This window comes from Penaeus monodon, chromosome 19 (assembly GCF_015228065.2).
Source record: "Penaeus monodon isolate SGIC_2016 chromosome 19, NSTDA_Pmon_1, whole genome shotgun sequence".
Lineage (NCBI taxonomy): Eukaryota > Metazoa > Arthropoda > Malacostraca > Decapoda > Penaeidae > Penaeus > Penaeus monodon.
The window spans coordinates 3,182,351-3,183,052 of record NC_051404.1 but is presented as its reverse complement, the minus strand read 5'-3'; positions in this window follow the sequence as shown (position 1 = coordinate 3,183,052).

The window sequence follows — 702 nt, the reverse complement described above, 5'->3', positions numbered from 1 at the left end:
CCTTTAAACCCTTCCACAAAAAACGGTGCACGCAGTACCTGTTAAGAGCCAAGGTCGTTCTGGTAAGCTTGCGAGGCCAGCGACTGTGCAAACCACAGTCTCTCGCTTAAGAAATCTCTCTCGATGCCTTCTTCAGTGTTACAATACTATCCTAAAGTTGGGGAAGGGATGGCGGAAAGATTAAGCTCGAAAGTGCCATTAATCCGAACCGGCCACCTTACTCACCAGGAAACAACTATCGGCCTTGCTTAACGAAGCCGACGATTTTAATCAACACGCATAACATCAACACCTCCAAATAGCGGGGGAGGGAAAGAAGAAAAAAAAAAGCCAACGACCCTACTTAGCAGGAATAAATCCAGTACCGTATTTGGTATAAACAAAAGCAGCAGCAGAAGGAGAAGAAAATACCCTAACACTGGAGTTTCGTCACCGTTTCGTGTCAGTGAGAACGTGGAAAGGAGAGAACGTAGAAGCGAACGTGGCTGTGAGTGGATGAGCGAACGAGTCGGCGAGCACGTGCGCCCTAATCTACATCAACAGGTGCACTCACAGAGCCCAGCGAAAGAGCAAACGGGGGAAGCGCGTGAGAGCAATGGAAGATAATTCCCCGCAGCAGCGTTGAAAAAGGGAAAGTGTGAATACTCATTTTCCACCACTTAGTAATTACTATTGCGAAAGAGTGAAGAAGAAAAAAAGCAA